At 35.5% G+C, this 26,929-nt stretch overlaps 1 protein-coding gene across 3 annotated transcripts in view; it reads left to right on the forward strand.

The window, feature by feature from the left end:
* UBR3 (ubiquitin protein ligase E3 component n-recognin 3) overlaps nucleotides 1–26,929 on the forward strand; it is a 229,729-nt gene that overhangs the window by 1,286 nt on the left and 201,514 nt on the right. The gene's annotated exons all lie outside the window — the stretch shown is intronic.

Consider the following 26,929-nt stretch of genomic DNA (forward strand, 5'->3'; position numbering starts at 1 on the left):
CATACCAGCACACACAAAACACTGAGTGAATTAGGAATCAAGTGTTAGGTCTTCTCCAGTTAAAAGGGCACTTTATACACTGACTAATGTGTGAACCTCTATCTAAAAGGAAACACTCAAATCTTTTTCGATAGGAATGATGTACCAGGGTGTTGGGGTTTAGGACAAAAGACATTTCAGAGATTGCAGTGAGTTAAAGAGTTGGTACATGTTGTGTCTTGGCTTGGGACATGATGTCAGTGTCTGGGGAAGTCCCGGGAAAAGAAAAAACTTAGTCAAAGAGAGGAGATTTTGGTTGGGCAGTAGCCGAAAGAATGTTAGCAAATCCAGTTATTCAAGTTTTTCAATTTTCAGGTCTTATAATTAATGATAGAGTATAATCCCGTTAGAAATAGTCACTGTTTTCTTTGGAGTACTTGTAGGTTACTGTTATTCCAGAATATTTGTATCGACTAGGTACAAGCAAGGCTCCTAGGATATTAAAAATGAACAAGACATTGACCTACCCCTTAAGCCGCTTACACTAGAGTAGAAAATGATAAATTCCTTAAATAGTCTGGGAGTTAGAGGAGGCTCTGTGCAGAGGGAGTAAGAAAAAAGCTTCAGAAAGGGGCTATTTGTTAATGATAATAATACTTATAATACTGCTATTGCTAATAACAATATTAATAATTGCAGCTAACATTTGCCAGCTTAAAACGTATGCCTGACACTTAAAAATACTGTAAAAATTGACAATTGAATAGGTAAAATATTTATGTAGCTAAAAAAGCAAAAAAATAAAAAGATACACAGTTTGAAGTTTCCCTCCCATCCTGTCTCCCATCTGCCCAGTTTCTTCACACCATTACTAGTTTCTCTTCGTGCAAAAAGAAACAAGGATGAATATGTATTTTGATTTTTCAGTCTCTTTTTATGCAAAAGATAACCTATCATATGCACTGTTGTATACATCTTGAATTTTTCACTTATTTGAGATCTTTCCATGTCAGTAAATCAGTGTATTCACTCTATTTAAAAAAAAAAAAAATCTGCATAGTGTTTCATGTCATAAATTTGCCATTCTTTATTTAGTCATCACTTTTGATGGACATTTCGGTTTCAGTATGAAATAAAAAAATGGTATACCTCTCTTTGCCTACCTGTGCAAGAATATCAGTGGGATAAATTTCTCAAAGTGGGATTTCCAGATTGCCCCCCATAAGGCTTAGGAGTAAGCAGAGCATGTGACTCTCTGTTTCACACCAGCCTCAACAACAGAGTGCTATTAAAATTTTGGATTTTTATTCATCTATTTGGAAAATAGTGGTCAAATATTAAAATCTGCTTTACATTAACTCATTTAATCAATAACTCTGAGATTGTTACTGTTATTATCCCCCTTGTACAGAAGAGGAAAGTGGGGCACAGAGTTTTAGGAAACTTGCTCAGGATTACACAGGTAGCTGGCTAGGCATGCTGGCTCCAGAGCCTGACAGTTCAGCACTTCTCTCTATTGCCTCTACAAGTAGCATTCCCTTTTTTTTTTTTTTTAATTAATTGATTTATTTTTGGCTGTGTTGGGTCTTTGTTGCTGCACACGGGCTTTCTCTAGTTGCAGCGAGTGGGGGCTACTCTTGGTTGCAGTGTGCGGGCTTCTCATTGCGGTGGCTTCTCGTTGCGGAGCACGGGCTCTAGGCATGCGGGCTTCAATAGTTGTGGCACATGGGCTCAGTAGTTGTGGCTCGTGGGCTCTAGAGCACAGGCTCAGTAGTTGTGGCGCACGGGCTCTAGAGCGCAGGCTCAGTAGTTGTGGCACACGGGCTTAGTTGCTCCGCGGCATGTGGGATCTTCCCGGACCAGGGCTCGAACCTGCAGTGTCCCCTGCATTGGCAGGCAGATTCTTAACCACTGTGCCACCAGGGAATTCAGTTATTTTTGATTAGTAGTACTGATATAATAAATGTGACCTATTAACAGGTATACGAATCAAAGGAAGAAAACAACTGAGAATTCATTTGTGGGAAGAGATCACAAAGCCTATAGAAACTATGTATTAATAATTGTATTTTGCCACTAATGTAAGTACAGTCATTGTCACAAATGATTAATGGATGGATGAGTTCAAAAAACGTAATAAAAAAAAAAAAGTAATGGAAAATCTAAACTAATGTCAGACTGGTTTGGGGCTCTGATGTTACGAACCAGAAATTGGGATTTTAAACATTTAGTTTTCAAATTTTGATGCAGAGGATGACCATTTTCATGTTCTATCGTGTATTATTGATTTCTTTTGCCTCCTTATTCTTCCTCACAGATTCTAAACTCCTTAAAAAGTAGGAACCTCATCTTGCTATTATTATTCAAAGGCTCTTGTACTTAGTAGTAAATGTTGAATTAAATTGGATAAAATAGTAGCTGTTATACCTGAAAATTTGCCCTGAGATTACATTGCTTTAGTTATTCAGGGAGTGGCATGGATTATTAAATTTATAGCATCTTTTTTCAGCGTACTTCAGGAATGATTTCTTTTTTAATTTCAAAAGTAATACTTATTGGTTATAACATAAAAATAGGTGGAAAAGTAAAAAGTAAAGGTTCCTCTTTCCTCCATCCCACACCTCAGTGAGAGATTTCCCTTACTTTTGAGCTTAGTTATACATTTAAAAGATTTTAGTTATAATTTACTCAGCATTTCTAGATGTTTTGTTGTAGGAAGTTTTTAGGTTATTTGGTGTGTGGCAATGCCAGAAATCAAAGCAGTGAATGTCTGGTTGAACAGTGTTATACTCTTCTGAATCTTCTTGCTTTTTTCCTGTGAACGTACTTATTGGATTCTGTCTCTTATTAGTACACATAGAACCATTTTATTTTCTTTTTTAAAGTTAAATTGTATTCTATTGCATTTTCATATTTTTGTATTTTACTGTAGTTTATTCAGTCAGTTCCCTAGTGATAGACATGTAAATTGTTTCCAGTCTTGGGCTTAATATAGGCTTTGTTGTAGTCAGTATTCTTGTATACACTTCTTTGTGTATGTGTGTGAGTATATGTGTGAGGATAAATTATCAGAAGTTATATTATATCTTGGTTAATGGAAATGTGCATTTTAAACTTTGATAGAGCCCTCCAAAGAGATTAATTTACACTCCCACCAACAGTGTTTGAAAGAGCATGTTTCCACACATCTTGGCCAATGTATATGGTGTTACCAGTTTTTCTGATCTTTGTTAACCTGATAAGTGAAAAGTGATATCTTTTTTATCTATTTTGAAGCAAATCTCAGGTATCTTATAATTCAGTTTATAAATGTTTAAGTATGTATCTCAGTAAAGAGATATGAACCCTGAAAAATAAAACTGAACCCAAATGTCCACTGACAGATGAATGGATAAATAAAATGTGGCATATTCATAAGATGGAATATTATTCAGCCTTTACAAGAAATGAAATTCAGACACATACTACAAAATGGATGAACCTTAAAAACCTTATGCTATGTGAAATAAGCCTGACACAATAAGACAAATGTCGTATGATTCTGTTTATATGAAGTACCTGCAATAGTCTCATTCACAGAGACAGAAAGTAGAATGGTGGTTGTCAGGGGCTGGGGGGAAGGGGGAATGGAAAGTTATTGTTTAATGGGTAGAGTTTCAGTTTGGGAAGATAAAACTGTTCTTGAGTTGGATGGTGGTGATGGTTGCACAACAATGTGAATGTTCTTAATACCACTTAAAAATGGTTAAATAATAAATTTTATGTTATGTGTATTTTATCACAATTAAAAGAATTACAGTACTGTTACCACAATTATAGTACCTAAAATATTCACAGTGATTTTTTAATGTCTTCAAATAGCAAGTGAGTGTTCAGATTTTCCCACTTGTCTCATAAATGATTTCTTAGGGTTAATTTAGGAGTAGGATGCAAACAATGTCCTAATGTTGTATTTGGTTTTTATTTCTCTTAAGAATCTTAATTTATAGTCTCCCCCTCCCCCTTCTTTTTTCCTTCTTTGCAATTTATTAGTTAAAGAAACCGACATTCTGGGTTTTACTGATTGCATCTCTGTGATATTTAACTTGTTCTTCTGCCCATTATTTCTTGTAAACTAGTAGTTGGATCTAGAGTCTTGATCAAATTTTAGGTTCTCTTTTTTTGGGGAGGGGGCAAGAAAACTTTATCATGGTGTTTTATACTTCCTGTTGAATCATAGCTGGAGCCACAGAATGTCTCCTTGTCTATTCTTTAGTAAATGTTAGGTTGATCAGTGGGTTCAGGTTTGTCAGCCCAATCCATTTGTCATGAAGTTCCCGGTCATGTTAAAGATTTTTGCAGCTATCGATTATCATTGTCTAGATCTATTATTTTATTAGGGGCTGCAAAATGGTGATATTCTAATTGTATTATCTTTTCATGTATTAGTGAGTTCTTTGTAGAATACTCTATTCTTTTTAATTAATTAATTAATTTGGCTGAGTCTGGTCTCAGCTGCGGCACGTGGGATCCTTCATTGTGGCCTGGGCTCTTTGTTGACGTGCGGGCTTCTCTCTAGTTGTGGCATGTGGATTTGCTCTCTCTAGTTGTGGCGCACGGGCTCCAGGGCCCATGGGCTCTGTAGTTTTCAGCATGTGGGCTCTCCTGTTGCAGTGCGCGAGCTCAGTAGTTGTGATGTGCGGGCCTAGTTCCCGGACCAGGGATCGAACCCACGTCCCCCACATTGGAAGGCAGATTCTTTACCACTGGACCACCAGGGAAGTCCCTAGAATACTCTATTCTTAAAGTTTCAAGGATCAGCTATACTTTATCTATTTCTCTAGACATGTTTTACAGAGATTTTCTACTACAGAGGGGTGTACTGTGACCAAGCAAATTTGGGAAACACTTCACGTTGTATCTTTTTGACTATCTGCAATGTGTAACATCTTAAAGAAATCCTATAGTAAAGAAATCTGTAACTTTGAATAATCTAAGTTTCATTGGTTAAATCTAGGAAGCTATTATTTTGAGTCATACCAGTTTGGGAACTTTTGTCCACTTGAATACCCTCCCATTACCTTAATGTCAGCATGTCTAAAATTGAATCAGTTATATCGCTCTCCAAAATACTTCCATGTAGATTTTCCTTTTCTTTTCCTATTTATTTATTTATTTATGTATTATTTTATTTTAGTTTTTTTGGCTGTGCTGTGAGGCTTGCGGGATCTTAGTTCCCTGACAAGGGATTGAACTTGGGCCTCTGGCCATGAAAGCACAGTCCTAACCATTGGACCGCTGGGGAATTCCCTTTGTTTCTTTTTAAATTTGTATTATTTCTCCCCCAGTCAGAAATCCCAGCTACTAGTGGCTTAAACCTTGAAGAGATTTACTGTTTTGCATCTCAGGACTAGTTCAGCAGCTTATTAGTGTTATTGGGGACCAAGGCTTTTTATAAACTTTTGTTCCATCACTTAGTTTGTTTACATTTGGTCTTTGTTGTCTCATATCTGGGGAAAAACAGAGGAATGGATTTTGGGTAGATATCTAATAGTGTCTTCTTGTGTCATTATTGATTCTTCCCTTTCCCTCTCCTTGCATGCTTGGTACCAAGACCTGTTCTTTTGTTTTCTCTTAGATTTGTTCTTTTCATTCTCTCCTGTTACCTTAGGTCAAGCCTTCATCACATCATAACCTATTCCATGATAATTTACTGTTTTCCTGCCTGTAATAATTTCACAGTTGAGTCTAACCTTCACTCATATAAAATTCTGCTTTACATATGTCACTACTTTGCTTAGAATAGCTTCCTGGTGGTCCAGTGGGTAAGACTCCGTGCTCCCAATACAGGGGGCCCGGGTTAGATCCCTGGTCAGGGAACTGGATCCCGCAAGCATGCCACAACTAAGAAGCCCCCATGCTGCAACTAAAAAGACCCCTCATGCTGCAACTAACAGTCCGCGGGCTGCAACTGAGACCTGGCGCAGCCCAAAAAAAAAAAATGGCTTCCCATTTTTTATAAGCTAAAGTCTGGCGCCCTTAGCCTGGCGTCAGTGTTTTCCACAACGTGGCCTCTACCTACATTGCCAACCTTATCATCCCTTTGCAGTGGGATCCTCTCTGTTATTTTTTTTAGCTCACTGTATGTATTCCTGTCCTTGAAGTCTCATGTTGCAAAGTCCAGTGGTGAGTTTTATCTTCACTGTGAGGCTTATGTGTAGAGGCAGCACTGCTATAGCATAAGTACAGTGTGAAACCATACTGCAGGATTTGATACTCTGAATTAACAATTTTTTTCATTTCTAGTTTATATCACTACAAGTAACAAACTTTCAATAAAGATTTGATGATGAAGACCTGTGCCATATTTATCTCTTTCATTTATATTCTCTTTGCACATATTCAGAGTTTTAGTATGTTATCTATGTGTTTACATGGATTACTTGTGAAATTTTCTTTCCTATGAATCTGAAATTTTCTCTACAGCAGTATCCATCTAACTCAAGTCACAAATTCAAACAAAGGAGCACAACACTCCTGTTCTGAGAGCTTGGAGGAAGAAGAGTTAAAGAAATCTTTGTTCTCTTTTCTGTGTTCATTGTACTTTTTGTCATTGCTAATTTACTAGAAATAATGTAGACAGATTCTACTTAGTGGAGAAGATTCTCCTTGAGCTGGAAGTGTAATTTCTAGTCATCTTCATAGTTACGAGGTTTAACTACAACAGAGCAATTTAGAAGTGTTGTTAAATAGTAATTTTTTTCTAATCATTTTTATTTCATATTAAATTCTTTAAAACTATTTTCAACTATGAAACATTTTCAATATACATAAAAGTATAAAAATAATATAACAAATACCTTTGTACTCACCACTGAGATTAATAGAGGTCAACCTTTCGTCATATTTTCCTTAGAGCTTTTTTCAATCAGAAAAATAAAGGTCATCCTCTTCTCCCTCCCTTTCTCTTTCCCTCCCTCGGGGTTACCATTATCCTGAAATTCCTGTGTCATATCCATGCATGTTTTACTTTTATATTTACTTTTTACATTTACTTAAATGTACTACATTTAAACAATATTTATGTGAAAATTTTACATAAATTATTTTACATTATATGAATCCTTTTGCAGCTTGCCTTTTTTATTTACCGTGTTGCTAAAATAGACTAGTTCATTCATTTCTAACTACTATTACACATTCTTTAGTATGATTAAACCATAGTTTGCTTACCTATTTCTTTGCTGAAGGACAGTTAGATGCTTTACATTTTTCATTGTTTCCAAAAGGGCTATAGTGAATATCTTTGCATGTGTCTCCTTGTATAGATACACCAGAATGTTTTTAGGAGAGGAATCACTGGATCATAGAGTGTGCATTCTATTCTTCGGCATTACTAGATAGTTAAGAGGTGCCTTCTGTCGGTTTATCCAGTTTACTCCCAATTACACTTCCACCAGGAATTTGAGTTCCTGTTTTTCTACTTACCAAAATTGGTGATATATATATATATATGTATATCTATATCTATCTATCTATCTATATATATATATAATATTTTGCCAGTCTGTTGGTTATAAGCATATTTAAAATTTTTGCATTTCCTGACTGCTAGGTAAAGTTGAACATCTTTTCATTTGTTTTTAGGCCATTTAGTTTCTTCTTTTGTGAACTGCTGGTTCATATTCTTTGCCTGTTTTTTTTTTTTTTTTTATTTCAGATAGTCCTTTAGCTTTATTCTTTTTATTAAAGATTTTTCAACCATTCTTGACCTTTGCATACACTCATAAATTTTTTTTTTTTTTTAATCAGTCATCATCTTTGCCTGTTTTCTACTGGGTTTTTAAATTTTATTTTACTGAGTCTTAATGTATGCTAGATACTGATCTTTGGATTCCTAATTTCATTGTTTTAGCCTGTGACTTGTCTTTTTACCTTGTAATATATAATAGTGTTGTAAAAAGCTTGAAATTAAAAAAAAAAACTTGAAATTAAAAATCTAGTTTTACTACTGTAGTTTGTATTATTTGTGTTTTTTTTAATATTTATATATTTTTTGGCTGCGTTGGGTCTTCGTTGCTGCATGTGGGCTTTCTCTGGTTGTGGCGAGCGGGGGCTACTCTTTGTAGTGGTGTGCAGGCTTCTCTTGTTGCAGAGCACGGGCTCTAGGCGCGCGGGCTTCAGTAGTTGCAGCACGCGGGCTCAGTAGTTGCAGTGTGTGGGCTCAGTAGTTGTGGCTCACGGACTCTAGAGCGCAGGCTCAGTAGTTGTGGCGCACGGGCTTCGTTGCTCCGTGGCATGTGGGATCTTCCCGGACCAGGGATTGAACCTGTGTCCCCTGCATTGGCAGGTGGATTCTTAACCACTCTGCCACCAGGGAAGTCCTATTTGTCTTTTTAAAGCAATCCTCTCTACCTTGGTTTAAAAAAATGCTTATAAGTTTTCTTCTGAAAGATTTAACATTTTGTATTTCATATTTAGGTCTTTAGTCCATTTGGAATTTATTTTTACATATAATGTGAGATTGAGATCTAATTTTATCTTTTTCAATATGAGGATCCAGTTATTCTAGCACCGTTTATTTATTTAAAAAAAATTTTTTTTAATTAAAAAAAATTTTTTTTACAGTAGGTCCTTCTTGGTTATCTATTTTAAATATAGCAGTGTGTACATTTTAATCCCAAACTCTCAGTCTGTCCCTCCCCCCCATCCTTTCCCCCCAGTAACCGTAAGTTCATTCTCTAAGTCTGTGAGTCTGTTTCTTTTTTGTTAATAAGTTCATCTGTACCATTTTTTTTTTTTTTTAGATTCTGTATATAAGTGATATCATATGATATTTGTCTTTCTGTGTCTGACTTACTTCACTTAGTATGATAATCTCCAGGTCCATCCATGTTGCTGCTAATGGAATTATTTCATTATTTCATTCTTTTTAATGGCTGAGTAATATTCCATTGTGTATATGTACCACATCTTCTTTATCCATTCATCTGTCAATGGATGTTTAGGTTGCTTCCATGTCTTGGGTACTGTAAACATCTAGCACCATTTATTAAACAGCCATTTTTTTCTTCATTGATTTTTGTGCCACCTCTGTCATGTATCAGTTTCCTGTATATGTCCTAAGCTCTCTGTTGTATTGATATGTCTCTTGCAACAATATCATACTATTTTAATTATTATAACATTAGAATATATCTCAATATGGCAGGATTTCCCTTATAATTCTTCAAAAGAATCTTGGCTATACTTGGTCCCTAGCTTTTTCACTTGAATTTCAGGGTCAGCTTGTCAAGTTCTGTGGAAAATTCTGTTAGTTATTTTTTGGAATCATGCTAAATTTGAGGACATTGCAGAAGGAGTCTCTACAAGGATATTCATTATAATACTATTTGAAATAGGAAAAATATAGAAATAATGAGAAAATATAGAAAATATAGAAACAATTAAACTGTTGTTTAATCATGCAGTGGAATTCTTTTCAGTAGAAAACACACGTTGTCATCTTTGTAGTATTAAATCTTCCTAACCGTGAGAGTAGTGTAAATTGTTTTTTCTATCAATAAAGTAATTTCCTCCATAAATTGTGTATCTTTTGTTAAATTTGTTCCCCGATACCTTCTTTTTGTTTCTACTATAAATGATATCATTTAAAAAATTACTTTTTCTAATTCCTTGTTTATTGCTTTTTCTCAATATTTTATATTATAAAAATTTTCAAATGCTATTTTTTTAATGTTGATCAAGCAATATTCTGAAGTCTCTTCTAATAGCTAATCTGTACATTTTCTTATTAATGAGTTTTATTGTAGGTCAGGAATTTACATATATCTAATTTAACATTCTTAACAAGCCTTAGGGGTTGATATTATCATCTACATAAGTAAAATATAGTCTCAGGGAGGCAACATGACCAAAGTCACACAGCTGTTATTCACACCCATTTCTGTGCATATCCAAATCTTGTGTTCTTAGCCTCTGTGGTCTCTGTTGATACTGCATACTAGTGAAAGCTGAAGAAAACTTTACACAGAACTTGCATTTGATTTGGAAGGAGATTGGGAGTTAAAGGAGGACATTATGGATAGAAGGAACAGAAAACATAAAGCTTCACAGGCTTGAAAGAACATGATGTAATCAAGTACTAGAGTAGTTTTCAGCCTCACTCTCAAATAATATTTTAACTGGGTTAAGAATTTTAGTTGACATTTGTTTTCCCTTACACTTTGAAGGTACTTTTCTGTTGTCTTCTGGTCTCTGTTGTTGAGAAGTTATATTCCATCTAATTGTCCTTTTGTAAGTAATCTGACTTTATTAATTACTTTTAAGGTTTACTTTTTGGTGATCTGTACTTTCAGTTTGATGTGTCTAGGTGTGGCTTCATTTGTTGAGCTGATTCTAGATGAGGATTTGTGTCTCTCATCAGTTCTGAAAATTCTCAGCCATTGTCTCTTTGAATTTCAACTCTCTCCCATTCTTTATCTTCTGTTTTGGATACTATGCTACTATAACATATTTGTTGGATCTTCTCATTCTGTTTTCTAAATAGAGCTCACTCATTTTCTATCCATTTATCTTTTTTTTTTTTTCCCTGAATTGGGGGTGATTTCCTCAGATCTGTCTTCTAGGTAATTCCTTCTTCAGTTCTGTCTAATCCACTGTCCAGTTTGTCTATTAAGTTTTTAATTTGCATTTCTAGAAAAATTCTTTAAGGAAAATTTTACAAGAAATTTGAGTTTTACCTGGAAGGAGATTGGGAGCTGTTTTCTAAGCCATCACAGACATCATTGGCCCAGTGCCAGTTTTAAAAATTAATTTTTAGTTTGGGGAGTTCCAGTGCCACATGAGTAATGTAAATTTGAACCCCAAACTTGCATGAAGCCTAGATTTGGGGTTTTGATTTCTTAAGGGAATTTTAAGCCTTGCCCATTGCTCAGGTAGAGATAATCCTGCTTGTAGGTGATTTTATTGGGAGAGATGGGGACAATTAATGGAATATATTCTTTTTTTTTTTTAAACTTAAAAACCCCCCACATTTATTTATTTATTTATTTTTGGCTGCATTAGGTCTTCGTTGCTGCACATGGGCTTTCTCTAGTTGCGGTAAGCGGGGGCTACTGTTCATTGCAGTGCACGGGCTTCTCATTGCGGTGGCTTCTCTTGTTGCGGAGCACAGGCTCTAGGCGCACGGGCTTCAGTAGTTGCAGCATGTGGGCTCAGTAGTTGTGGCTCCTGGGCTGTAGAGTGCAGGCTCAGTAGTTGTGGCGCACGGGCTTAGTTGCTCCGTGGCATGAGGAGTCTTCCTGGACCAGGGCTCGAACCCATGTCCCCTGCATTGGCAGGCGGATTCTTAACCACTGCACCACCAGGGAAGTCCTGGAATATATTCTTTAAAGAATCTCAGGAAATCTAACCTGTAATAGTGGAAAGAATTTCCTAGAATGCTGGTTGGCAAGAATATTATAGTTCTGATTTATTCACAGTGATATTTTCATTATCACAAAACTCCAGGTAGCTTATCAGTCATCTCTAGAGAACACTCATTTTTTGACCAGGGACCTTTGAAGTTGGTCTTGCTAATTTTCAGTTTAGAATTTGTGAGAACATAACTGTCTATGAGGCCATGTTTTGGTCTCACTTCCCAGCATTTGTTATCTTTTAGTCCTTGGGTAAATCACTTAATTTTCCTAGGCTGTAGTTTTTCTCACATGTAAAATGGGGACAGTATTTGACCTGCCTACTTCAATTTTTCTTTTAACTAAATGAGACTCGAAACATAAATAGAATGGTATTATTCCAATTTTATGTGATTGATTGCCAAGGACTATGAAACATTGACACGCTATATTAATATTCCATTATACTGGTGATAGAACTGTTAAAAAGCAAAGCCTTTTATCAAAGCATTGGATTGGAATGCCTGACCAAGGCAATTGCATATGATTTTGAAGGCATTTTTTGGAATAGCTTGATTGAGGCATAATTGATTTATAATAAGTTGCACACATTTAAAGTACATTAAGTTTCTATATATATCTATATATACATATATATATATACACACACACACACACATACACACACACACACACACACACCTGTAAAACTATCACCACAATCAAGATAGTAAACATAGCAACCACCTGCAAGGTAGTCCCTACCTTCTGCCTTTTTTCTGTGCCTCTTCCCCCAGCAACCACTGATCTACATTCTGTTGCTGTAGATTAATTTGCATTTCTAGAGCTTTATGTAAGTGGAATATGTGTGTGTGTGTGTGTGTGTGTGTGTGTGTGTATGTGCGTATGATCTACATTCTGTTGCTGTAGATTAATTTGCATTTCTAGAGCTTTAAGTGGAATATATGTGTGTGTGTGTGTGTATGTGCGTATATTTATATTTTGTGATGCTAACACCACATTTATAAATGTAAAATAATAGTTCACCAACTAACACTCTCATATGGTGGCTTTTTTTTTTTTTTTTAAATGTTTCCGAAAACCTAAATCGGCACCATTTTTAGATAGTCATCAGGAAAATAACAGTGCATAAGAATTCTAGCCTTTCTCAGTGAGAACTTCAGCATCTTGTTTTTACCTTTTAACCCTGAATTATTCAAAAGTTAATGCATTATTGCTTCAATGATAGGAAAACACCTTTTCCCATTTCCATTTTTCTTACTTTGTTCTCATGTTTATCAGAGCACCCAAAACATTCTATTATCGATAATTCAACTTCTTACAAATCATCCTCAAAGGCAGGACAAATTAAGTCAGTCTGGTGTGGATATATATACACACACATATATTTGATCTGGTGTCCTTCACTCAGTGTAACTATTTTAGATTCATTCATGTTGTTGTGTGTCAGTAGTTCATTCCTTTATTGCTAAGTAATATTCCACTGTAAGGATATAACACAATTTGTATATCTGTTCATCTGGTGATGAACATTTGAGTAGCTTCCAGTTTTTGGCTATTACAAATTTAGCTGTTACGAACATTCATATTCAGGTTGAGGTTTGTGTATTGATCTTACATCTTGCAACCTCACTAAACTTATTTGTTCTAGTAGCTTTTGATGGATTCCATTAGGTTTTCTATGTAGTTGAGCATGTTGACTGTGAATAAAGATTGTTTTACTTCTTCCTTTCAAATCTTAGTGCCTTTCCTTTCTCACTCCCTCCCTTTCTTTCTCTCTCTCTGTATTTCTTCCTCCCTCCCTCTCTCCTTTCTTTCTTTCTTTCTTTTCTTTTCTTTTCTTTTTTCTTTTTCTTTTTCTCTCTCTCTCCTTCCCTCCCTCCCTTCCTGATTGCATGGGGCACAACCTCCAGTACAGTGTTGAGCAGAAGTGGTGAATGTAGATATCCTTGTCTTGTTCCTGATGCTAGGGGAAAATAAGTCTTTTATCATTAAGTATGATATTAGCTGTAGGTTTTTTGTAGATGCTCTTTATCCAATTGAGTAATTTCTATTCCTAGTTTGCTGAGAGGTTTTGGTTTTTTTTCCCCCAATTATCAGCAATGGGTTACTGGATTTTGTCAAATGTTTTTTCTGCATCTACTGAGGTAATTGTGTGATTTTTCTTTTTAATCTGTAGGTATGGTGAATTACATTAAGTAATTTTTTGAGTATTGAACCAGTCTTGCATCCTGGGATAAACTCTACTTGGTCATGATGTATTACCCTTTTTATATATTGCTGGATTCGAGTTGTTAGTATTTTGATATGAGGATTTTTGTATCTGTGTTCAAGAGGGATATTGAACTATAGTTTTCTTTTGCAATATCTTTGTCTAATTTTGGTATTAGGGTAACGCTACTTTCCTAAAATGAGTTTGGAAGGGTTCCCACCTCTTCTGAATTTTTTTAAGATTTTGTGTAGAATATAATATATTTCTCCCTTAAATGTTGGGCAGAGATTGGCAGTGAAGCAATCTAAGTTTGGAGTATTTATTGTTGGAAGGTTTTTAAGTACAAATTCAATTTCTTTAATGATGTACTACTTATTCAGGTTATGTTTTTGTGTGAGCTTTGGCAGTTTCACTCTTTCAAGGAATTTGACCATTTCATTTAAGTTGTTGAATTTATGGGCAAAAGGTTGCTTGTAATATTTTATTGTTCTATCAGTGTCTGTAGAATATATAATGATATTGTCTTTTTCATTCCTGTGTCACTTTTGTTGCTCTTTTTAAGCAACCAGCTTTTGATTTTATTGATTTTTCTGTTTCTTTTTTTTTTTCCCATGTGGTTCTTAATTTCAGTGATATGTCCTCTGTATCACCGGTCCCCAACCTTTTTGGCACTAGGGACAGTTTTGTGGAAGACAATTTCTCCACGGATGGTATCTATTTTTAAAAATATTTTTTCTTGGGAATTCCCTGGTGCTCCAGTGGTTAGGACTCTGAGCTTCCACTGCAGGGGCATGGGTTCGATCCTGGTCAGGAAACCAAGATCCCGCAAGCTGTGTGGCATGGCCAAAAAACCTCAGAAACCAAAACCCAAAAAACAAAGAATGTTTTTCTTTTAAACTATTTGTGTCTTTTTATTTAAAGTCCATTTCTTGTAGGCAGTTGATTTGTTGGGCCTATCTTTTTTTATCCAATTTGATAATCTCTGACAGTGGTATTTTGACCACATTTGATATGCTTATTGATATGGTTAGATTTAAGTCTATCATCTTGCTGTTTATTTCCTATTTATCCCATCTACCCTTTGTTTGCTTTTTTCCTCCTTTCAAATTATTTTTTATGTTTCCATTTATCTCCTTTGTTGGTTGATTAGCTTGTCATTGTTATTTTATTGATTGCCTTATGGCTTATAGTGTACAGTATATCTTTAACTTATCACAGTCTACCTTCAGTTATATTATACTACTTTATGTATAGTATAAGAATCTTCTAATAGTTTGTTCCTGTTTTTCCTCTCCCAGCTTTTATCTTACTGTTGTCATACATTTTATTTTCACATATATCATAAACTCATGAATACATTGTTGTTATTTTTATTTAAACAATCAATAATTTCTAATAGTGATTTAAATGATAATTAAAAAATCATACTCATCTAGTTACAATTTCCAGTGTTTTGTTCCTTTGTGTAGGCCCATGTTTCCACCTTATGCCTGAATGACTTCCTTTAATATATCTTATAGTGCAGGTTTGCTAGTGATGGATTCTTTCTTTCTTTTTTTTTTTTTGGTATGTCTGAAAATGTCTTTATTTTGCTTTTTTTTGCCTTTGTTTTTGAAAGATTCTAAGGATTCTAGTACTTTATGATATACTAGTGTCTTCTTGCTTGCATTGTTTCCAAGGAGAACTCTGCTGTCATCCTTTTTTTTTTTTTTTTTTTTTTTTTTTGGCTCCTCTGACCTGTCTTTTTCTGTGGCTGCTTTTCACATTTTCTCTTTATCCCTGCTTTTGAGCAGTTTGATTATGATGTCTCAGTGTAGGGGGTTTTTTTTTGTTTTTTGTTTTCATGTTTTTTGTGCTTGGGCTTGTTGAGCTTCTTGGACTTTGGGTTTATTATTTTAATCAAATTTAGAAAAAAATTTGAACATTATTTCTTTTATTTATTTGGCCGTGCTGCGCAGCATGCAGGACCTTAGTTCCCCAACCAGGGATCGAACCTGTGCCCCCTGCAGTGGAAGTGTGGAGTCTTAACCACTGGACTGCCAGGGAAGTCCCTGAACATTATTTCTTTATATGTTTTTCTACCTTCCTCTACTTTTGGGGACTCTAGTTATATGCATATTAAGCTGCTTGAAGCATAGCTCACTACTGTTCTTTTCATTTTTGGTGGTCTGTTTTTTTCTTGTCTTGTTTTTGCTAGTTTCTCTTTCTATGTCTTTAGGTTCACTAATCTTTTCTTTTGCCCTGTCTAATCTGTTAATCCAATCCATTGTATTTTTTATCTCAGACGTTGTAGTTTAATCCCTAGAAGTTCAACTTTTTAATATCTTCCATATCTCTACTTAACTTTTGAACATATGGAATGCCATTATAATAACTTTTAATGTTTATTTCTGCTAATCTAACATCTGTGTTAATTTTGGATCACTTTTGATTGATTGTTGTCCTCATCATAGATTGTTTTTTTCTGCTTCTTTATACTCCAGACATTGGATGCCTGCCACTGTGAATTTTACCTTTTTAGGTGCTTGATATTTTTTCTATTTACGAATATTTTTGAACTTTGTTTTGGCATGTAGTTAATTTTTTGGGAACAGTTTGATTCTTTCAAGTTTTGCTTTATGGTTTGTTAGGTGGGTCAGGAGAATTGCTCAGTCTAGGGCTAATTATTTCCCATTACCAAGGAAACACCCTCCCCATTACCAAGGCAAGTACCTAATATCTCATGAATTATGAGTTTTTGCAGGCTGGCTGATGGAAATGACTGTTCTAGGTTCTATATGTGAACATGTGCTGTGTTCTAATTTTTTCAATTAAAAAAAAATTTTTTTTTTTTTTTTTCCCTGGCCTTGGGTAGTTTTCTCATACTTATGTGCTGATCTGTACTCTGGTGAATACTAAGGGATTCCCTTTATAGATTTCTGGAATTATTTCTCTGTGGAATTCTTTTCTGTTTGGAACTCCGTCCTGTTCACTTTAGTGGCATTGATCTTCCTAGACTCTCAGTTCTGCCTCCTCCCTTAACTTAGGAAGCTTGCCTGGGTCCATTTGGTTCTCCTTCCTTGGGTTGTGGCCTTGAAACCCTCAAGGCAGTAAGATGTGACACTTGAAGGGGCTCATTTCATTTGCTTCCCATGTGTTAGAGATCATTGTCTTTCACTGCCTGATGTCCAGTGTCTGGAAAACCACTGATTCATGTATTTTGTCTGTTTTTTTGGTTGTTTTTGGATGAGGGGATAAATCCAGTATTTGTTACTCTATCTTGGGCTGAGGTACAAAGACACTGACATACAAAATTTTAAAAAGCCTTTATTCTGATAACAGGTTTTATTAACTCTTATTAATAAAGTATACTTTTGGAGTAAAGAATAGTATCATTATAATGTTGTTTTACTTTTGAGTTAAATAGTACTTTGCTTGTAAAAAATTGAGGAAAAAGTGATATTACCCATCTTTTTTAGAGAATATGTTTTTAAATGGGTTGCTTATCTCTAATTATGCACATATTTGTAGTACAGTATTATATGCTGTATTCTTATAGCTATATTTACCAGTCACCTAAGTGGACTTTTTTCTGTATATGTGCTCTCAGAAAATCTATTGGATTTTGCTCTAACTTTGGAAGAGTACCTTTTGCTTTTAGAGAAGAGGGCCCACAACCTGTTAGATGTTTACCCTCATCTGTGTTCATTGGTGGATTTTCCTGAAAACATGTAATGTCAGGTTTCTTAATATTTAAGTTAGGCACTTTGAGCTTGTCATTTATAAGGTTGGTCTGACGTTCATAAGTTAGATAGAATTTGCATGTATATATCTTTCCTTCCCTTTACTTTTAACTTAAATATATCATTATATGTTTATATTTAAAGTGCATTTCGTTAAGTAGCTTATTGGTGATCATTTCACAATATACACAAATACCTAATCGTTATATTGAACACCTGAAACTAATATAATGTTGTATGTCAATAATATCGCAAAGAAAGTGCATTTCTTGTATAGAGGATATATTTGGATTTTGCTTTTTGCAAATCACTATGATAATCTCTGTCTTTTAATTGGCATGCTTAGACTATTCACATTTATTTTAATTCTTGATGTGGTTTTATTAACATACACCAACTTTGTTGTTCTCTATTTTTATTACATTTTTTTTATGCTTCTCCTCATCATAATAATTTCTGAGGTAGATATTATTGTCCTCATTTCACGGAGGGGTAATTTAATTGGGGTAAGAGTGAGTCTTACTCAATGAATAGTAATTGGCATAGCTGGGATCCAGGTCTTTTGAGTTGGAGTCTGTTGAATAAATCTTGGTTTGAAATGTGAACCACTCTTTTGCTTACTGATTAACCATCTGCGTTAAAACATCTTTTCAGGGACTTCCCTGGTGGCGCAGTGGTTAAGAATCCGCCTGCCAATGCAGGGAACGTGGGTTCGAGCCCTGGTCCGGGAAGATCCCACATGCCGCAGAGCATTTAAGCCTGTGCGCCACAACTACTGAGCCTGTGCTCTAGAGACCGCGTGCCAGAACTACTGAAGCCCGCGCGCCTAGAGCCTGTGCTCCGCAACAAGAGAAGCCACCGCAATGAGAGGCCCATGCACCACAATGAAGAGTAGACCCTGCTCACTGCAACTAGAGAAATCTGAGTGCAGCAATGAAGACCCAATGCAGTCAAAAACAAACAAACAAATAAATAAATAAACCACCTTTTCAGAGGTGCTCATGTTCCCTATAATTTGCCTTCCATAGTTATTTTCTTCCTGGTAATTATTTATCGTTAGAGGGCAATGTGTTTTAATCTCTTTAGGCCTTAGACTGCCTATTTTATTAATTTTTAAATTTTTTTATTATTATTTTTTAATACCTTTATTGGAGTATAATTGCTTTTACAATGCTGTGTTAGTTTCTGCTGTATAACAAAGTGAATCAGCTATGCGTATATATATAGCCCTATATCCCCTCCCTCTTGCGTCTCCCTCCCACCCTCCCTATCCCACTCCTCTAGGTGGACACAAAGCACGGAGCTGATCTCCCTGTGCTATGCGGCTGCTTCCCACTATCTGTTTTACATTTGGTAGTGTATATATGTCCATGCCACGCTCTCACTTCGTCCCAGCTTACCCTTCCCCCTCCCCGTGTCCTCAAGTCCATTCTCTATGTCTGCGTCTTTATTCGTGTCCCTACCCTTAGGTTCTTTAGAACCTTTTTTTTTTTTTTTTAGATTCCATACATATGTGTTAGCATACGGTATTTGTTTTTCTCTTTCTGACTTCACTCTGTATGACAGACTCTAGGTCCATCCACCTCACTACAAATAACTCAATTTCGTTTCTTTTTATGGCTGAGTAATATGCCATTGTATATATGTGCAACATCTTCTTTATCCATTCATCTGTCGATGGACACTTAGGTTGCTTCCATGTCCTGGCTATTGTAAATAGAGCTGCAGTGAACATTGTGGTACATGACTCTTTTTGAATTATGGTTTTCTCAGGGTATATGCCCAGTAGTGGGATTTCTGGGTCTTATGGTAGTTCTATTTTTAGTTTTTAAAGGAACCTCCATACTGTTCTCCATAGTGGCTGTATCAATTTACATTCCCACCAACAGTGCAAGAGGGTTCCCTTTTCTCCACACCTTCTCCAGCATTTATTGTTTGTAGATTTTTTGTTGATGGCCATTCTGACTGGTGTGAGGTGATACCTCATTGTAGTTTTGAGTTGCATTTCTCTAATGATTAATGATGTTGAGCATTCTTTCATGTGTTTGTTGGCAATCTGTATATCTTCTTTGGAGAAATGTCTATTTAGGTCTTCTGCCCATTTTTGGATTGGGTGTTTGTTTTTTTGATATTGAGCTGCATGAGCTGCTTGTATATTTTGGAGGTTAATCCTTTGTCAGTTGCTTGGTTTGCAAATATTTTCTCCCATTCTGAGGGTTGTCTTTTCGTCTTGTTTATGGTTTCCTTTGCTGTGCAAAAGCTTTTAAGTTTCATTAGGTCCCATTTGTTTAATTTTGTTTTTATTTCCATTTCTCTAGGAGGTGGGTCAAAAAGGATCTCACTGTGATTTATGTCATGGAGTGTTCTGCCTATGTTTTCCTCTAAGAGTTTTATAGTGTCTGGTCTTACATTTAGGTCTTTAATCCATTTTGAGTTTATTTTTGTGTATGATGTTAGGGAGTGTTGTGATTTCATCCTTTTACATGTAGTTGTCCAGTTTTCCCAGCACCACTTATTGAAGAGGCTAGACTGCCTATTTTTTTATATTATTATTATTTAAAAAATATTTATTTATGTATTTATTTGTTTGTTTATTTTGGCTGCACCGGGTCTTAGTTGGGACACTCGGGATCTTTGTTGTGGCATGTAGGAATTTAGTTGTGGCATGCAGACTCTTATTTGCGGCATGCACGCAGAATCTAGTTCCCCGACCAGGGATCGAACCCAGTTCCCCTGCGTTGGGAGTGCAGAGTCTCACCCACTGGACCACCAGGGAAGTCCCCAGGCTGCCTATTTTTAAATGCACATGTAGAATTTTAATGCTAGAATGTACCCTAGAGATCATTTACTATCAGCTCTTCATTTTGTAGTTGAGATGTATCTTAGACTTTTTAAGCAGTGATTGAGATCACTGTATTTTAAGTACTTTCATAATCTAAGAGCACTGGCCTCATTGACGGACAGATCAGTGGATTATGGATTAATTTGATTAATGAATAGGTAGACTTGCATTTTTCTATTCCATGGCTATATATCCTTTGGATTCTTCTAGAACATGGAGTTGGTGAACTACTTCCCAGGAATTGGCTGCTTGTTTTTGTAAAAAAGTTTTTTGGAACACACTGCATTCACTTAGTTATATTGTTTATGGCTGCTTTCACTTCACAAAGGCAGAGTTGAGTACTGACAGAAACTGTATGACTCTCGAAGCCTAAAATATTACTATCTGGCCCTTTAAGAAAAAATTGTTGGCTTCTATAATAGAGTTGTGGATTTTTGTGGATCTAAAAATGCCTATTTTAAACCAAGTAATTAAAATTGTAAGCAAACCTGTGAATAACTATTAACTTAAATAAATAACTTGAGATCTCATCCAAACCAAAATACCATGAAAGAATGTAAATTTTCAACAGATGTGTGTTTGGCTTTAATATTTTCTTTTTTCTTATCATACACTAGTGTAAGCATAACTAAAAATCACTTAGTCACTTGAATTCTGGTTTGAAAGGTGAGAGGGAGGAACTACTTACGGATGCCTGAGAAAATGTTGCTGCCATAAGCTGAGATAAGGAACCCAGGAGAGGGGAACAGTTTTGGTGAACAGAGATCATAGAGGACTGGAGCTGGGCAAGAGGCAGACAATTTTTGACGACGTTCCATTTTGTCTAGCAAATGACTCACTATCATTGATCAGGGTTTATTGTAAGCTACGAGCAGAGTATTTTTGTCAGGTAGGTTACAAAGATGTACTGGTTCTTAAAATGTAAGTACACTTTTTTCTTTTTTCTCTATAACGGAACTTAGTTTCTTTGAACTCCGCATGAATTTATGTGTGTTGTTTGTGTGTATATATATATGTGCAGAGGACGAAGTAAGGAAGAAAGAAAAAGAGAAACCTATTGAATAATTCTGATCAAAAGATCCCCTGAGATATAGTTTATTTTTTAAACAGTAATAGAAAAAATCCTTTAAGGTAGGTGTTCTTCTTTATCTCTGAGATTATTAACTTAATGTTTTACCATAGTTTTGGTAATTATATTTCTTATCATCTGCTCAATTATCCATCTTGCAGTTAGGTACTCTAAAAGAAAAGAAGTTTAGGTTTTTATAACACTGAAATTTAACACTGGCAATTAAGGTTAACCCTTCTAATTGAGAAAGAGGGAAGTGATGCCTTGTCAGGTTTATTTGGAGTAATACTGAATAGGGGTTTTAACTCAGATTCTGAGTATCTGTATAAGTAAGTCAGTGTTTTTTATGTTATCAAATTTACATACACAGGAAAGTATGTATAAAATGTCTGTATACAGTATAAAGAATTTTAGTAGAAGAAACACTCATGTACCACTATCTACATTAAGAAATAGATTATTGATAAATATTTTATATTACCTTAATTCTAACAGAAAATGAATTCAAGTTAATATGAAACTTCAAGGTGATGAAAGTTTTTTTTGTTTTGTTTTGTTTTTAAGACTAAAAAAAGCTCTAGAGAGTATTAGGGATTAAGCATTGAGATTAGGAAGAGGTTAGAAAGGGTTAGCCTTAATGCTGGTATTAAAATACTATATATAAAAGATTCTTAAAGCAAGATAATTTCTCATTGTCATTTAATTAGAAGGGCCATGCAGCCTAGATTTTCCTCTCTAGCTTTATTGAGGTATAATTGACAAAGTTATACACATTTAAGGTATATAACATGATTGTTATATACATGTAACATGATGTATACGTTACAAAATGATTACCACAGTAAGGTTTAGTTAACACATTGATCACCTCATATAGTTACCTTTTTTTCATGGTAAGAACTAAGATCTAATTTCTTAGCAAATTTCAAGTATATAATACAGTATTGTTAACTGTAGTCACCATGCTGTACATTAGATCGCCAGAGCTTATTTATCTTAAAACTGGAAGTTTGTACACCGTGACCAACAATCCATTTCCCCCATCCCAAGCCCCTGACAACCACCATTCTACTCTCTGTTTCTCTGAGTTCAACTTTTTTTAGATTCCACTTACAAGTGAGATCATACAATATTTGTCTTTCTCTGACTTATTTCACTTAGCATAATGCCCCTTAAATTCATCCATATTGTCACAAATGGCAGGATTTCCCTCTTTTATGGCAGAATAATTTTTTCCATTGTATATGTATCACATTTTCTTTATCCATCATCTTTTAGCTGACACTTAGTTGTTTCCATATCTTTGCTGTTGTGACAGTGCTACAGTGGACATGGGGATGCAGATATCTTTTTGAGATAGTGATTTAATTTCCTTCAGATAGATCGAGAAGTGAGGATTGCTGGATCATATGCTAGTTCTATTTTTAATTTTTTGAGAAACCTCATACTGTTTTCCATAATGCTGTACCAATTTACATTCCCACTAACAGTGAACAAGAGTCCTCCCTTCTCCACATCTTTTTCAATACTAGTTCTTTCTTGTCTTTTTGGTAAAAGCCATTCTACCAGATGTGAGGTGATACCTCACTGTCGTTTTTTTTTTACCTTTTTTTCTTTTTTTAACATCTTTATTGGAGTATAATTGCTTTACAATGGTGTGTTAGTTTCTGCTGTATAACAAAGTGAATCAGCTGTACATATACATATATCCCCATATCTCCTCCCTCTTGTGTCTCCCTCCCACCCTCCCTATCCCACCCCTCTAGGTGGTCACAAAGCACGAGCTGATCTCCCTGTGCTATGTGGTTGCTTCCCACTAGCTATCTATTTTACATTTGGTAGTGTATATATGTCCATGCTATTCTCTCACTTCATCCCAGCTTCCCCTTCCCCTTCCCTGTGTCCTCAAGTCCATTCTCTATGCCTGCGTCTTTATTCGTGTCCTGCCCCTAGGTTCTTCAGAACCATTTTTTTTTTTTTTTAAGATTCCATGTATATATGTTAGCATACGGTATTTGTTTTTCTCTTTCTGACTTACTTCACTCTGTATGACAGACTCTAGGTCCATCCACCTCACTACAAATAACTCAATTTCGTTTCTTTTTATGGCTGAGTAATATGCCATTGTATATATGTGCCACATCTTCTTTATCCATTCAATTGTCAATGGACACTTAGATTGCTTCCATGTCCTGGCTATTGTAAATAGAGCTGCAGTGAACATTGCGGTACATGACTCTTTTTGAATTATGGTTTTCTCAGGGTATATGCCCAGTAGTGGGATTGCTGGGTCATATGGTAGTTCTATTTTTAGTTTTTTAAGGAACCTCCATACTGTTCTCCATAGTGGCTGTATCAATTTACATTCCCACCAACAGTGCAAGAGGGTTCCCTTTTCTCCACACCCTCTCCAGCATTTATTGTTTGTAGATTTATTGATGATGGCCATTCTGACTGGTGTGAGGTGATACCTCATTGTAGTTTTGATTTGCATTTCTCCAATGATTAGTGATGTTGAGCATCCTTTCATGTGTTTGTTGGCAATCTGTATATCTTCTTTGGAGAAATGTCTATTTAGGTCTTCTGCCTATTTTTGGATTGGGTTATTTGTTTTATTGATAGTGAGATACATGAGCTGCTTGTAAATTTTGGAGATTAATCCTTTGTCTGTTGCTTCATTTGCAAATACTTTCTCCCATTCTGAGGGTTGTCTTTTTGTCTTGTTTATGGTTTCCTTTGCTGTGCAAAAGCTTTGAAGTTTCATTAGGTCCCATTTGTTTAATTTTGTTTTTATTTCCATTTCTATAGGAGGTGGGTGAAAAATGATATTGCTGAGATTTATGTCATGGAGTGTTCTGCCTGTGTTTTCCTCTAAGAGTTTTATAGTGTCCAGTCTTACATTTAGGTCTTTAATCCATTTTGAGTTTATTTTTGTGTATGGTGTTAGGGAGTGTTCTAATTTCATTCTTATACCTGTAGATGTCCAGTTTTCCCAGCACCACTTATTGAAGAGGCTGTCTTTTCTCCATTATATACTCTTGCCTCGTTTATCAACAATAAGGTGACCATACGTGCGTGGGTTTATCTCTGGGCTTTCTATCCTGTTCCATTGATCTATATTTCTGTTTTTGTGCCAGTACCATATTGTCTTGATTACTGTAGCTTTTAGTATCACCTGAAGTCCGGGAGCCTGATTCGTCCAGCTCCGTTTTTCCTTCTCAAGATTGCTTTGGCTATTCGGGGTCTTTTGTGTTTCCATACAGATTGTGAAATTTTTTGTTCTAGTTCTGTGAAAAATGCCCTTGGCAGTTTGATGGGGATTGCATTGAATCTGCAGATTGCTTTGGGTAGTATAGTCATTTTCACAATGTTGATTCTTGCAATCCAAGAACATGGTATATCTCTTCCTCTGTTTGTATCATCTTTAATTTCTTTCATCAGTGTCTTATAGTTTTCTGCATACAGGTCTTTTGTCTCCTTAGGTAGGTTTATTCCTAGGTATTTTATTCTTTTTGTTGCAGTGGTAAATGGGAGTGTTTCCTTAATTTCTCTTTCAGATTTGTCTTCATTAGTGTATAGGAATGCAAGAGATTTCTGTGCATGAATTTTGTATCCTGCTGCTTTACCAAATTCATTGATTAGCTCTAGTAGTTTTCTGGTAGCCTCTTTAGGCTTCTCTATGTATAGTATCATGTCATCTGCAAACAGTGACAGCTTTACTTCTTCTTTTCCGATTTGGATTCCTTTTATTTCTTTTACTTCTCTGATTGCTGTGGCTAAAACTTCCAAAACTATGTTGAATAATAGTGGTGAGAGTGGACAACCTTGTCTTTTCCTGATCTTAGAGGAAATGGTTTCAGTTTTTCACCGTTGAGAACAATGTTGGCTGTGGGTTTGTCATATATGGCCCTTATTACGTTGAGGTAAGTTCCCTCTATGCCTACTTTCTAGAGGGTTTTTATCATAAATGGGTATTCAATTTTGTTGAAAGCTTTCTCTGCATCTATTGAGATGATCATATGGTTTTTATTCTTCAGTTTGTTAATATGGTGTATCACATTGATTGATTTGCATATATTGAAGAATCCTTGCATTCCTGGGATAAACCCCACTTGATCATGGTGTATGATCCTTTTAGTGTGCTGTTGGATTCTGTTTGCTAGTATTTTGTTGAGGATTTTTACATCTGTGTTCATCAGTGATAGTGGCCTGTAGTTTTCTTTCTTTGTGACATTTTTGTCTGGTTTTGGTATCAGGGTGATGGTGGCTTCGTAGAATGAGTTTGGGAGTGTTCCTCCCTCTGCTATATTTTGGAAGAGTTTGAGAAGGATAGGTGTTAGCTCTTCTCTAAACGTTTGATAGAATTCGCCTGTGAAGACATCTGGTCCTGGACTTTTGTTTGTTGGAAGATTTTTAATCACAGTCTCAATTTCAGTGCTTGTGATTGGTCTGTTTATATTTTCTATTTCTTCCTGGTTCAGTCTCGGAAGGTTGTGCTTTTCTAAGAATTTGTCCATTTCTTCCAGGTTGTCCATTTTATTAGCATAGAGTTGCTTGTAGTAATCTCTCATGACCCTTTGTATTTCTGCAGTGTCAGTTGTTACTTCTCCTGTTTCATTTCTAATTCTATTGATTTGAGTCTTCTCCCTTTTTTTCTTGATGAGTCTGGCTAATGGTTTATCAATTTTGTTTATCTTCTCAAAGAACCAGCATTTAGTTTTATTGGTCTTTGCTATTGTTTCCTTCATTTGTTTTTCATTGATTTCTGATCTGATCTTTAAGATTTCTTTCCTTCTGCTAACTTTGGGTTTTTTTTGTTCTTCTTTCTCTAATTGCTTTAGGTGTAAGGTTAGGTTGTTTATTTGAGATGTTTCTTGTTTCTTGAGGTAGGATTGTATTGTTATAAACTTCCCTCTTAGAACTGCTTTTGCTCCATCCCATAAGTTTTGGGTTATTGTGTTTTCATTGTCATTTGTTTTTAGGTATTTTTTGATTTCCTCTTTGATTTCTTCAGTGATCTCTTGGTTATTTAGTACTGTATTGTTTAGCGTCCATGTGTTTGTATTTTTTACAGGTTTTTTCCTGTGATTGTTATCTAGTCTCATAGCGTTTTGGTCAGAAAAGATACTTGATACGATTTCAATTTTCTTAAATTTACCAAGGGTTGATTTGTGACGCAAGATATTATCTATCCTGGAGAATGTTCCATGAGCACTTGAGAAGAAAGTGTATTTTGTTGTTTTTGGATGGAATGTCCTATAAATATCAATGAAGTCCATCTTGTTTAATGTATCAGTTAAAGCTTCTGTTTCCTTATTTATTTTCATTTTAGATGATCTGTCCATTGGTAAAAGTGGGGTGTTAAAGTCCCCTACTATGATTGTGTTACTGTCGATTTCCCCTTTTATGGCTGTTAGCATTTGCCTTATGTATTGAGGTGCTCCTATGTTGGGTGCATAAATATTTACAGTTGTTATATCTTCTTCTTGGATTGAGCCCTTGATCATTATTTAGTGTCCTTGTTTGTCTCTTGTAACAGTCTTTGTTTTAAAGTCTATTTTATATGTTATGAGAATTGCTACTCTAGCTTTCTTTTGATTTCCATTTGCATGGAATATCTTCTTTTATCCCCTCACTTTCAGTCTGTATGTGTCCCTAGGTCTGAAGTGGGTCTCTTGTAGACAGCATATATATGGGTCTTGTTTTTGT

Source organism: Eubalaena glacialis, chromosome 1 (genome assembly GCF_028564815.1).
Source record: "Eubalaena glacialis isolate mEubGla1 chromosome 1, mEubGla1.1.hap2.+ XY, whole genome shotgun sequence".
Classification (NCBI taxonomy): domain Eukaryota; kingdom Metazoa; phylum Chordata; class Mammalia; order Artiodactyla; family Balaenidae; genus Eubalaena; species Eubalaena glacialis.